Source organism: Solanum pennellii, chromosome 8, assembly GCF_001406875.1.
Source record: "Solanum pennellii chromosome 8, SPENNV200".
NCBI lineage: Eukaryota > Viridiplantae > Streptophyta > Magnoliopsida > Solanales > Solanaceae > Solanum > Solanum pennellii.
Window position 1 is genome coordinate 46,166,337 of NC_028644.1, and position 14,201 is coordinate 46,180,537.

Genomic DNA, 14,201 nt, shown 5'->3' on the forward strand with positions numbered 1-14,201 from the left:
GCCGCCGGACCACAGCCAAAAGGATCGCTTTAACAATAGCAACAATCCTCAGAGTACCACGCACCACGATCCATCTCAGAACTCCTTGAATTCGCAAGACAGTGTGGCAATGAACGCTGCGATACCAGGAAGGGAGTTTGATAGAGAACGAGAAATTAAGTCCCAACAAATTTTTGTGTTGAATCGAGGAGAAAGGATGATGGAAATGGGTTCTCCTAATCAAGACCTATTACATAACAAAAAATTGGAGAATTCCACCGTCCCAGTTGACCAAAATCGAAAGGCGACTCTTGAAGGAATCGCGAGTGTGTCGCCTGAGTTGCGCACTCAAAATCGATCATCTTCAAGCAAAGCTCGTAATGATTTGATTACTAGGGTTTGTTCTCTTAGCGAAGACGCCCACCTCACTGGAATTTCAGGTGGAATGGACGGCGGAATCGTCGGCGAGGAGAACTCTGGCGAAAATAGAGTTCCAAACGTCGAAGTCCATGGAAGTTTGTCGAACAACACTGATTCTCAGACTAAAGGCACCCATCGAACAGGATTATTCGACCATCTCAAGGGTGAAATCAGTGTGGATAACAATTCAACAACTTCCATTGATTCTACAGCCAAAATTCCACAGGAAAAGCATGATAGTGTAGAAGAAATCTCTGCTGCTAATCGTGGTGTCGAACAGGACAACACCCTAATTGACTCTCAATCTAACAGAGCAAAAACAGTGGGGGAAGGAAGCAAATTCCAAACTGGGGAGAAGTTGACTGCACAACATGATCCTAACATGAACACAAAGAGGATATACACAAAGAGGATACACACAACCTTCAAGTTTTTCCTTTGGTATTGCTTGTAGCTCATCACATCTTACTCCTAACTTTATTGCAGGTAATTCACAGGATAGCTCAAGTCAAAAACTTGAGCAATCAGGCATGGGAGAAGGGGCAAAACAAGGTTGAAGAAGCCAAGCAAGCCACTGAACAGGTTAAAGGAAAGGCAGAAAGGCAAAACTACAATCAGCTTGGAGATAGTTCATCAAATCAAACCAATCGAACTCACATGGATTACCAAAGCAATTTCCCCAAGATTTCCAATAACTACACAATGTATGAGCCTAATTCTCAGACTGATAAAAATTCTAAACAAGGCAATAATGTTGGTCAAGGTACTACTAGAAATAACAAGATGCAGGGTAAAAATTCTAGCAACAATTTTAAACCTGATAAAAACTCTGAGCCGGCTCCCTATACTGTTGTGCAATCATTTTCTGCGAGATTGAGGTATAATCAAGCTTTGAATGAAATCCCTATAGTTTTGAATGATCCTATACATACAACTAGGCAGGGATTTCCGGCTGTTCTTCTAGATGAGGATGACTATTATGTGAAGTTGGCTGAGATGTGTAAGTACACACTTGTGGGCAAATTCACTAACACTATGCCTAGGATGGAATTGGTAAGAAAAAGCTTCACTCTGCAGACTCAGCTCACTGGAAGTGTGAAAATTACACATTTTAATTCTAGGTATGTGTACATAGACCTTGATAATGAGTTTGATTATCAAACTGTTTGGACAAAGCTAAATATGACTATTGAAGGGCAATTAATGAGAATCCAAGCCTGGACCCCAGATTTCACCCCTGTAGAGGAAACCCCCATTGTTCCTATATGGGTGGTTATTCCTGGCCTACCTTGGCATTGTTACAATAAGGTATTGCTGACTACTATATTGGAGTCTATCGGGAAGGTGCTAGTCCTTGTACTGTGAACATCAAGGTCATATGGGTGAAGAATGTACAATCAAAAGGAGGGATGATGAGTTCAAGAAAAGGAAGGAACTGGAAGCTGGGAAAAAGAGCAAAGAGCAGGAGCAAATAAAAATTCACAAGAACAAGAAAGAAGTACAAATGAGGATGCAGCAAAGACACAAAATCAGCAGAACAAGGAAGAAAACCAAACTCAAGCAAGGAAGCAACTTACAAGCCATCAACAAGAAAAAAACACCTTCAAACAGAATGAACAGGAGCAGCAAGTAGAGTTACAAGAAAAACAGTGGCAGACCGAAAAAAAGAGGCAGCACAAAATCAGGAGGCAACTAACTCCAAGTCTGTTTGGAGACCAGTTTCACCACAAACACAATGAAGGAGGGACAGCCAACAACAGGAACAAGAAACAGCAGGTATGACTAATATACCAACTCAAAATATTTTCTCTAACCTTGGAATGCAGGAACAACAGGGGACAGACAATAGAGACAAGGAGCACATCAGTGGACTAGCAACACAGCAAAATCAACAAAAAAAGGAGCTACTAACAGCTCACCTGACACAAAAAGAAACAACATAAACAATGAACAAAAGCAGCATACTGCTGCAGCATACAATCACAAGATCACATGTATTGACTCAATGCTCCCAAGTCCCAATTCCCCCAATATTATTAATGTTGATGATGATCTTTCTGGAGAAGTTATTGGAGGTATGGCTGGGGGGTGTTAGGAGAAAATTACTAACTTGCAAGATGGGGTTACCAAAGAGGGGAGTTTGCCTCATGTTCTGAATGAGGGGTTGGTTGACCATAGGACAGACTCTAGAGACCTTGATAACTCTAGGAACATGCAGCAACAAGGGGAGAAACAACACCGCAAACAACAAATACAGAGCAGAGATAACAGGGAACAAGATTCTGGCAACAATAAGGAAAAACAGCAATCTAAAAAAGAATGAAATAAAAATAAAGGGGACCAAGTTGCTACTTGTACTCCGGAAAGCACACCCAAGAGCAAAAACAAGCCCAACAAATAGAAGAGGGATGCTGCTAAAAGGAGACAGAATAAGCAGCAAACCAATGACAGTGATCAGGGACAGAAAAAGAGGGAGGAACCATACAACAAATTTGTTATGATTGATGATAATCATGGATTGGATATCCTCCCTCCTGAAGCTCAATTTATGACTCCACCATCTTCTGAACCACCAGATAAGGAACAACAAATTTGTAAGATGAATAAGATGCCTAATATAGATCAATATGCCTAGTGAGGCCCTTATTAAGGCATTTAGTCATCATAATGATCAAACCCTAGAGGAAGAGCTCCAACAAGTAACACAAAGTCAATGTCTATCTCCAAGGGGTTTCCACCATGACAAATTTCATTTCAAGAAACAAGATGTCAATATTGTCACTGCTGGCAGACCTAATACTAGGCTCTTTTCCTCTAGATCTTCCCAATGATTAAAACAATCATATGGAATGTGAGAGGGATCAACACTCAATGGGTGTTGGAGAGACTCAAGATGCTCAGGAAGCTTCACCATTTATGTGTTATCACTATTTTGGAACCTTTCTTTGATAGTGTGCATGTTCACAGCTTTAAGGTCCAATTAAACATGGAAAATGCTACTAGTAATTGTAATGGTAAAATTTGGGTTTTTTGGAGCAGTGATATTGACTGTAATATTCTTGATGAAGATGAACAACAAATCACTTGCAACATCAAACACAATGAATTACAATACCAATTTACAAGTACATTTGTTTATGCTAAATGCAAAGATCACCTCAGGAGACCTTTTTGGGACAAGATGATTCAGCAAGCCACTTTGAATGACAACCCTTGGTGTACTGTAGGTGATTCCAACGTTATAACTTCTGTGGAGGAAAATCTTGGAGGGCTGCCTTATAACATGAGGAAAAGTTTGGATTTTATAGCTGTCATTGAAGCCTGTGGCCTTTTGGACATTGGATTTAGTGGTCATAAATTCACATGGTCCAACAAGAGGGTCATTAATCACAGAATTTGGAAGAGGCTTGACAGGGCTATGCTAATGATTCATGGTTGGAAAAGATGCCTCAAACCACTATAACTCACTTGTCAGCTACGGGGTCTGATCATTGTCCTCTCCTTATGAAAATGGACTCCACAACTACTGATCACATCAAGTACTTCAGATTTCTCAATTGTTGGGTTGACAACCCTCATTTCATGGAAACTGTTAAAACCTGCTGGGAGAAGGAAGTGATAGGTACTGTTATGTGGAGATTTCACAAAAAAATGAAAAGGCTGTAAAACACTCTTAGTGTTTGGTTTAAGAAGGAATTTGGTGATATATTCCAAAAGGTTAGGATGCATGAGGAACAAGCGCACAAGGCAGAAGAAAACTACATCACTAACCCAAGTGACTCAAATAGAAGTATCCTTCATGAAATTAATGCAAAGTACATCAAGTTTCTCAAGTTGGAAGATACTCTTTTGAAACAAAAAACCCAGCTTCAATAGTTTAAAGAGGGTAATACTAACTCTAAATATTTCCATTCTGTGATATGGGGGAGAAGAAGGAAGTTATTTATTCATAAAGTTGACAATGAAAATGGAGATTGGACACAAGGTAATGACAACATTGCTCAGGTAGCTTGTGAACACTTCAAAGAAATCTTTAATGGTGAAGAAAAGCTTACCAATGAGCATACTTTGGAATGCATTCCAAGGATGATTAGTCAAGACCAAAATACTCAACTTACCAATATTCCTAGTATGGATGAGATTAAAGAGGTGGTTTTTTCTATGAATCCTAATTCTACAGCTGTACCAGATGGTATGAATGGGTATTTTTTTCAAAAGTGTTGGCATATTATCAAGAATGATCTTATGGGGGTTGTACAGGCCTTTTTCAGTGGACAGATGATTCCTAAATACTTCTCCCATTCTTGTATTGTGTTGCTCCCTAAAGTGAATAATCCAAACAAGATCACTGAGTATAGGCCTATAAGTCAAGGCAACTTCACTAGCAAGATCATATCTAAGCTAATGAGTAACACACTTAGTCCTATACTCCCTGCTCTAATCTCTCCTAATCAATCAAGGTTTGTTAAAGGTAGAAGTATTTCTGAGAACATCATGCTAGCTTAGGAAATCATTCACCAAATCAAAAAACCCAATATTGGTAGCAATGTCATCATTAAACTAGAAATGGCAAAAGCTTATGACAGGGTTTCTTGGTCATATACTTGCCTGGTTATAAGGAAAATGGGATTTGCTGAGATATTTATTTATATGGTGTGGAGAATCATGGCTAATAATTGGTATTCAATTATTGTCAATGGTAAGAGATATGGCTTTTTTCATTCCACTAGAGGTCTCCGGCCCTATTTATTTTAGGTGCAGAGGTATTATCTAGATATCTCAACAGACTACACAATCACCCATACCACCATGGTTTTTTTCATGGAAAAGAGAGGGCTAGAAGTAAACCATCTCAGTTTTCCTGATGATATAACCTTGTTCACTTCAGGAAGATGCAAAACTTTGAAGTTACTAAAGAGTATCTTAAATGAGTATGAACATACTTCAGGGAAACTCATCAATGGAGACAAAAGTCACTTTATGCTACACTCTAATGTTTTCAATAGCACAAGAGATTGAATAAAGAGACTGACAGGTTTCAAAGAAAAGCAAGGTCCTATTACTTACCTAGGCTGCCCTTTATTTGTTGGTAGGCTTAGGAATATATATTTTTCTGACCTTGTGAATAAAGTTGTTTGCAGGATTACAGGTTGGCAAACCAAACAACCTAGCTATGGTGGAAAGGCAGTTCTTACAAAACATGTGTTACAGGCCCTCCCTATTCATCTACTTTCTGTAGTAACTCATCCAGCTACTGTTCTTAAACAAATTCAAATGCTTATGGCTGACTTCTTCTGGGGATGGAAAAGTGATAGGAAGAGGTACCATTGGGCTTATTGGAAAAACCTAAGCTTCCCTTATGATGAGGGAGGATTGGGCATGAGGAATCTAAAAGACATTTGCAAGGCATTCCAATTCAAACAATGGTGGATTTTAGGACCAAACAAACCTTGTGGGGAGATTTTTTGAGAGCAAAATACTGTCAAAGGTCCAACCCTGTCAACAAAAAATGGGATAATGGGGATTCTTTAACTTGGAAATACATGCTGATGAACACATAACAAGTGGAGCATCACATCCAATGGAAACTTCAAGCTGGAAATTGTTTCTTTTGGTGGTATAATTGGCTTGGCGTTGGACCATTAGCACAATTCACCACCAATAGTAACAGATTCAACAACTCTACAGTGGCTGAATTTTGGGAGGAAGGGAAGTGGAGTTGGAGAAAGCTGATAGGGCAGGTACCAGCCAGCCAGTTCTCCAACATATTGGCAACAGAGATATCTCCACAGCAGCACATTCCAGATAGGGCAGTGTTGAAACTCAACAATCATGGGAGCTTCACCTGTTCTTCAGCTTGGGAGGAAATCAGGGATAAAAGAGTCAAGAACCAATTCAATTCCTTCCTATGGCATAAGAACATTCCTTTTAAATATTCTTTTTTATTATGGAGAACCCTTAGGGGTAAACTTCCTACTAATGAAAGATTGATTAACTTTGGCATTGAGCCATCACTTTGTTTTTGGTGTCTTGATGGAGCAGGTATGGACAACATAGAACACACATTCAATTCAGGGAAATTTGCAGCCAAGGTATAGAGTTATTTTGCAGGAAGTGCAGGCCTACAGCCGGACCATTCCTTACTGCATCTGCTGCTACAGCAATGGTGGACAGCAAAGTCCAAAAATGCAGCCCATGAACTGCTGCTACAAGCTACTCCAGTATTCATCTGCGGGAATCTGTGGAAGAACAGGTGTGCTTGCAAGTATGGAGGTAAACCAACCAATATCAGCAGGGTGAAGTATGCAGTCTACAAAGACAACTTCAAAATGCTAAACAGTGCATTTCCACATCTCCAATGGCCTGCAAAGTGGACTGATCTAATCCAAAAGAGTGAAAAGTGTGTGCATGACATAAAGGTGAACATGGTGAAATGGCTTAAACCTGCAGATCAGTGGCTCAAAGTGAACACTGACGGCAGTGCACTCATGAACCCTGGCAGGCTGGGGGCAGGTGGAATCTTGAAAGACAAACATGGCAAATTGGTGACGGCTTTCACAACACCACTTGGAGAACGAACAAACAACAAAGATGAAATAGAGGCAGCCATCTTTGGTTTAACTTGGGCACCTGAGCTTTGATACAGGAACATAAATTAGGAACTTGACTCTCAACTAGTAGTGCAATGGGTCCTAAAGAAGGCAGTCCCTCAATGGAGCATCATCACTCAACTTGGAAGGCTGCAACAACTTATCGCTCAAGTCCACAACTTCAAATGCATTAATGTATTTAGAGAAGCAAATTGCGTAGCAGATGCATTGTCAAAACATAGTCACAACATTGCCAATCCTCAAGTATATTTCAACAGCCATTAATTACCTAAAGAAGCAACGGCCTACTATCAACTTGACCTATTGGAGATGCCTAATTTTAGAAGAAAGAAGAAAAAGAGAATTTTGAACCTCCTTGAGGTTGTATATCTTTTCAACTTAGCTATAATCAAAATTATAGCTACTTTGAATAGGTTAGTTTAGTTTATAGGCTTTCTTGTAAAGGGAGAGTTTCCCTAGTTTATGTTTCCTAGATATTTTGTATTGAAAGGAGTCCTCTCCCTAAGTGCTTAGTATTTTGGTTTCATCTTTTGTGTAAGGGGAGGAGTTGACTCTGTTTGGGAAGTTGATTCCAAACCATCTTAGGTTGGAGGTTAGGTTTATTCCCCCTCCTTGTATTTTGTTTTTTTGTTATTAATGATAAGGCCTGGGGGTGTTTCTCAGCACCTACCCCTCCAAGGGTAATTCACGGGAAAAAAAAACCTAACCCTAAAATAAAGACTAAAAAATTCACTCTCTAATTCTCACAGCGGCGGGTAATCGGAGGTTAATCAAATGGTGTTAGCGCCACCGGTAAAACAGAATCGTCCACCAGATAAGGAACAAGTTCATCATCCTAATATTGATCCACAAACAAAAGAACATTCCACAAATTCGAAGTTGTGGCATGAAGAAACGAGTCATATTGCAATTTCCTTAGGGGAATTAGAATGGGAAAGACGAGTCATGTTAATGGCGAATTCTAGTTTTCTTGTTATTGAATATATGGAAGAAAGAATACTAGCAAGAAACAGTTCAAAAAATCAATTGAGTTTGTAGGTGGTCTAAAGATTGGAGATCGCAATTCGCTAGATGAGCGATCTATTTTTAGAACGATTTATGGTGGTGTAAATGTGGATCCAAATATTGGGGATTATTATCCTTGTCAAGGCAATTAACATATTGAAAATTTACAGCAAATGGGAGCCGTAATCGCCAGCTATAAAAGATCAGTTGGTGGTAAAGGAGGAACTCCGATCGAAATTGAAGAGGAGGAATCTCAAGAAACGAATCCAAGAGTTGTAGGTGTTAAATCTGAGGTAATATTTTGAAATCCTAATCTACCACAACATACTTTTATTAACATTAAAATTCAAGAAGCAAGTTCACAAAAATGTCGAAAGAACCTTGTTGAAGATGCTGGGCAATCTATGTTTCAAATTGGAACCAGTTCCTTGTTCAAAGATTCAACACAAAGTACTTTAGAAACAGGTCAAGATGCAGATGAGAATTTCAAGCCTAATCTTGATCAACAACTGAAGCAGCAAGTTCAAGGGACTGGTGCAATGATACAAGGTGATGAATTGATCCTACAATGTTATAAAAATGTAGCTGCAAGTACTAATGATGAATGAGTACACACAGGTAAGATCGTTTCAACTAGCATGGATCCTATGTTACTAGTGTGCATTGTATAGATAAATAGAATGTTTGTCTAGTTGCTGTTGATAATGTTAATATGTGTGCTGCTTCTAAGCCTGCTGTTGTTGTTGATAAACTGAAAGAACAGGGATTAAGGCATGAACATGCCAAGTACAAGGTGGGAATGGAGGTGGTAATCAGCATAAAAATCTTACTGAATTCCCTCTAATTTCAAACAATTTTACTAGACAAAATGCTCAGAATAAGCAGGGTTCCAGAATCTAGTTCCTGTTAGAATGTCCAATAATCAAAGTAGTCAACATTTACCCAGAAAAGGAGAAGATCAAGAACCAACTCCCTATACTGTTATACAAACGTATGCAACTAGACTTAAATATAATCTGGCTAAAACTACTTCTCCGATAAAGTTTGAGACACCTAAGATTACTACGAAGCAAGGTAGACCAGCAATTATATTTAGTGCTGTAGATTTCTTGGTTAAATGATATGATAGGTGTAAGTATACTCTAGTTGTTAAGTTTAGTTATGCAATGCCTAAAGTGAAACTAATTATCAAGTAGAGTTAAAATTGCCCATTTCAATGCGAGACATGTCTACATTGATTTGGATAACTAATTAGACTTTGTAAAAGTTTGGACTAAACAAAGAATGGTTATTAAGGGATACCTTTAAACCTATAGACGAAACACCTATTGTTCTAGTTCGGATAGGTCCTTCGGAACTCCCATGGCATTTCAATTATAAGGAGTTTGGATAGGTCCTCTGGAACTCCCATGACATTTCTATTATAAGGATATACTTACTGCTATGCTATCTCCTATTGGTAAGGTTTTATACTTTGATAATGCTACTGTTAATAAGACAAGGGGAAACATGGCAAGATTTAGAATCCGACTTGATCTTACAAAAGAAAGACCTAAGCATGTGTGGCTTTGTATTGAGTATGAGAACTTAACTGACTATTGTCCATATTGTAAAAATCAAGGCCACATGCTCAAGGACTAAACAATTAAAGCAAGAGATGTGGAATTCTATTAAAGGAATGAATTGGAAGAAGGGCGAAAAAGGAAGCCAATACAGAACATAAAGACAAGGATACTACTAGTCATGCAGTAGGTGAAATAATGCAAGGTAAACACCCTGCAGATAACACACAACAAATGCAACAGGTTCCAGAATTCATTGATCAAGATGATAAATGGCAGAAGCAAAAAACAAAACTAACTACATTGTAGGAGCATGTCCTTCCGAAGACTGTTTGGAAAGCTAAGAATCTACAGCAGAATACTATGCAAGATGTACAACAACCAGTACAAACAGGTATGCAAATTAATGTTCCTACATCTAACAATTTAATTGAATTAGATAAGCAAGAACAAAATACAATAGCTTAAACAGAGATACACGATGAGGATTACGCAGCTGTTCTTCTCCAATAAACAGACCATGTAGGCCATGCATAAACTGAATTAGGTAAAATCAAACTGTAGATGCTATACAAGGTATGATTTCACATTCCCATCTATCACAACACACTCCTATTTTATGTGAGATTAATAGAATTTGTGTAGATGTGGAAAGAAGTGAAAACATGGAAATAGAGGAGAACATAGAATTTGATTTGAAAGGGAAGGAAATACCAAAAAAAGGGTTGATTTAGCAAAAAGGGGAGTGTAGCAGTTCAGCTCCAGCCCAGCAATATGACGAGGAGAAAGCTCCAACAGAGTCTCCGTCAGAAGCATCATAAGAAAAATCAACACGAAGAGGAAGGAAATTCACCTAAAGATTGTAACAACAAATCCATGAATAGGGTGAGTAAAAAAAGAATAAATGCTCTAACAAAATGACAAGGGAAGGAACAGCAGGGACTACAATAAAGAGGTGAAGAAGAGGATGAATATAGTCATATAGCTTCCGAGGATGAGTATGATGAAGATATTAGATCCTTTGACAGTAATGAAGATGAAGAGGAAGTTAAATCGACTTTCCACATTGAATATGAAGAAGATATTCAAGATGTTTGAGATAAACAAGGGTTGTCACCAAGAGGAAGGAGGACGACAAGACATAATACAAGTTCTGGGAATATTGGAAGGCATCTTACTAGAGTCTTTGATCATGTTGTTCTGTTAAAATTAAAGGTATTCTTATGTTTACAGGTTGTATAAGAGTCAGGTTCTTTTAGAAACATACTATTTGTAATGACTATGTATTTTAGTAATCTATGTATTAAGGAGGAGTCCTCCATAGTTGCTTAGTTTCTTTTTGAAATAACATGGTGTAATAGGGTTGAGTTGAATAAACTTAGTAGGTGGATTAACTCATAACCCACCTTAGGATCAGATAAGGTCTATACCCCCATCTATGTACTTTTGATGTTAATAAATGATAACCCTTGGGGTGTTGCTCAGCCCCTGACACACCACAATGGTCATTCTTTTAACAAAAAAACCCTAACCCTAACCATAAACCATAAACCTAAAACCCTAAGCCCAAAATATAAAAACTCAAACATTAAATACTAAAACCATACGTTTTAAACCTCAAGTGCTAAACCCTGAATCATAAACCGAAAAACAACCTACACACTAACCCTTATCCTAACCCTAACCCTAACTTTAAACCCTAATTTCTAAACCCTAAGTCCAAAATACCAAACCCAAACATTAAAAACTAAACCATAGATTTTAAACCAAAAATTCTAATCCCCAAAACCTAAAACCCAAAAAACCCAAAATCATAACCCTAACCCTAACCCTTATCCCTAACATGAACCTTAACCCTAACCCTATCCTTAACCCTAACCCTAAGCCCTTAACCAAAGCCCAAAATACCAAAACACTAATATTAAACACTAAACATAAATGTTACAACTCAAATCCTTAACCCCAAACCCTAAAACGTAAAATAGATCCTAAATCCTAACCCTAACCCCAACATTAACCCTAACCCTACCCTTACCATAAAAACTAAACATACAACCTTATGTGCAAAAACCAAAACATTAAACACTAATCATTATTATTAAACCTCAAATCCTAAAGACTAAACCCAAAAACCTATGAAAACCAAAAACTCTAACCCTAACCCTTACCCTATACCATAATCCCGAAACCCTAAGCCCAAAATACCAAAACTCAAACATTAAATACTAAATCATAGATTTTAAATCTCAAATGTTAAACCCTGAACCATAAATCCTAAAAAAACTACACCCTAACCCTAATCCTAACCCTAACCCTAACCTAAACCCTAAACCCTGAATCCTAAATCCAAAAAAAAGGCAAAAAAAAAAGCTAAGTCTATTATATGAAAAACCAAACATTAAAGACTTAACCAAAGATTTTAAACCTCAAATACTAAACCTTGAAACACAAAACACTAAACAATCGATTTTAAACCTCAAATCCTAAACCACAAATACTAAAACATAAAAAAGCCTAAACCCTAACCCTAACCCTAATCTAAACACTAACCCTAATCTTAACCCTAAACTACCCAAAAAACCAACACCAAACATTACACACTAAACCATATAATTTAATCCAAAAATCCTAAACCCCAAATCAAAAAATTCTAAAAAAACCCTAAACCCTAAACCTAAACCTATCCCTAACACAAACCCTAACATAACTTTATCCTTAAACCTAACCCTAAATCTTAAATCCTAAACCCAAAGCCCAAAATACCAAAACCCTAAATTAAACACTAAATAATAAATACTCAAATCCTTAACCCCAAACCCAAAAACCTAAAAAACAACCTAAACCCTTACCCTAACATTAACCCTAACCCTACCATAAACCCTAAACCCCAAGTTCAAAATACAAAAATCCAAACATTAAAGACTAAACCATTGATATTAAACCTCAAATCCTACACCCTAAAACAAAAACCTAAAAAAACCGAAAACACTAACCCTAACAATAACACTAAACTTAATACTAACCCTAACCATAAACAATAACTCTAACCTTAATGCTAACCCTAACCATAAACCATAAAACCAAAACCCTAAGCCCAAAATACCAAAACCCAAATATTAAATACTAAACCATTGATTTTAAACCTCAAATGCTAAACCCTGAACCATAAAAGCTAAAAAAAACCAACACCCTGACCCTAATCGTAACCCTAACTCTATACGTGAACCCTAAACCATATGTAAAAAAAACTAAGTCCAAAATACAAAAACCCAAACATTAAACAATAAACAATATATTTTAAACTTCTAATCCTAAACCATAAACCCTAAAGCCTTAAATAGACCTAAAAGCAAACCCTAACCCTAACCCTAACCCTAAGCCATTAACCAAAAACACCAAGCCCAAAATACCAAAATCTGAACATTAAACACTAAACCATAGATTTTAAGCAAAAAATCCTAAACCTCAAAACCTAAAACCTAAAAAACCCTAAGCCCTATCCCTAACACGAACCCTAACCCAAAACCCTAACATTGAACACTAACCATAGATATTACAACTCAAATTCTTAACCCCAAACCCTAATACCTAAAAAAACCTATACACTAACCCTAACCTTAATCCTACCATAAACCCTAAACCCCAAGACCACAATACCAAAACCAAAACATCAAACACTAAACCATAGACGTTAAGCCTCAATCATAAACCCTATACCCAAAAACCAAAAAAAACTGAAACCCTAACCCTCACCCTAATCCTAAACAATAAAACCCAAATCCATAAACCAAAAATATGAAAACCCAAACATTAAGTACTAAACAGTATGTTTTAAACCTCAAATGCTAAAACATGAAACATAAAACCTAAAAAAATTCACACCCTAACCCTAATCCTAACTCTAACCCTAACCGTAAATCTTTAACCCTAAACCATAAGTCCATAATACGAAAATCCAAACATTAAACACTAAACCATAGATTTTAAACCTCAAATCCTAAACCACAAACCCAAAAACCTAATAAGACCTATTCCTTAACCCTAACCCTAAACTTAACCCTAACCCATTAACCTGAAACCCCAAGATCAAAATAGAGTTCGAAAGGTAATTCCAAAGGTACAACAAACAAAAATGACAAAGGTGGGGAAGCTGCTAATAGTCAGCTGCAAACCTAGGAGCCTTCAAGTCAAAAACTTAATCAATCAGACATGGAAGTGCAGATTGGGAAGAATGCGCAAAACAAGTTTGAAGGAGCCAAAAGGCCACTGAACAGAGTCAAGGAAAAAAGGGAAGGCAAAAAGAACAGGCTAAGGTGCAGGGTGGAACTAATCCAACCAATCAAGCTAAAATGGATTACCAAAGCAAGTTCCCCAAGATATCCAATAACTACACTATGAGCCTATCACTCAAATTGACAAAATTACTAAGCAAGGCAATAATGAAGGTCAGGGCACTGCTAGAAATAATCAGCTTCATAGTCAAAATTCTAGCAATAGTTCTAAGCTTGATAAAATCTTTGAGCCGACTCCTTATATTGTTGTGCAATCATTTGCTGCAAGATTAAGATATAACCAAGCTATGAATGAAATCCCTATAGTTTTGAATGATCCTATACATACAACT